The sequence below is a fragment of the Bombus impatiens genome, unplaced genomic scaffold, assembly GCF_000188095.3.
Source record: "Bombus impatiens unplaced genomic scaffold, BIMP_2.2 scf_0640, whole genome shotgun sequence".
Lineage (NCBI taxonomy): Eukaryota > Metazoa > Arthropoda > Insecta > Hymenoptera > Apidae > Bombus > Bombus impatiens.
Genome location: NT_177059.1, coordinates 1195412 through 1196080, shown reverse-complemented (window position 1 = coordinate 1196080; position 669 = coordinate 1195412).

Genomic DNA, 669 nt, shown 5'->3' with positions numbered 1-669 from the left:
TACGGGACGTACTATTCGTCGTATCGGTTTTTAATTTTAAGCATTTTTCGACAGCAATTAGAAGCCAAATATATACGATATATTTCGATATATATAGTTCAAATACTTTGCAAAGTGCATTTGCTAAATATCTTCTAACGTCTACAAAATTTTATCAATACAATTATGATAATCGAGTTTCGTTACAGCGCTAATGAAATTTCGAAATTTTGTCAATCGTTGTATTTCTGTACGTAACTGTTATAAGCAAGGTACTTTTACACATCGAACTGCTTTATATTACAAAAAATACACGTAATAATTAATACGAACGTGACGGACGGATGAAAATATACAAACAATTCGCGATTCGTAAAAAATAAACAGTTTTCGAAATGACGACTACCTATACGACGATTTGCTATCGTAATCATGAAAATGTTGAAATCAAATTACCAACGAAACACGAAGATCGCGAATCAATTATAACGGTGGCGTAAAAAGTTCATAAATTGAAATCGATTACCAATTGAAAGCGTCCCGTTTATCTGACTGTTGTCGCGATCCTACCGCGACCTAACCTTCTGAAAAGAAGAAAACCTCCGGATTCCTCGAGCCATTGAACGAGCTCTTGCATTCCTGTTAGTCCATCGTCGACAAAAAAAAAAAAAAAAAAAAAAAAAAAACGGA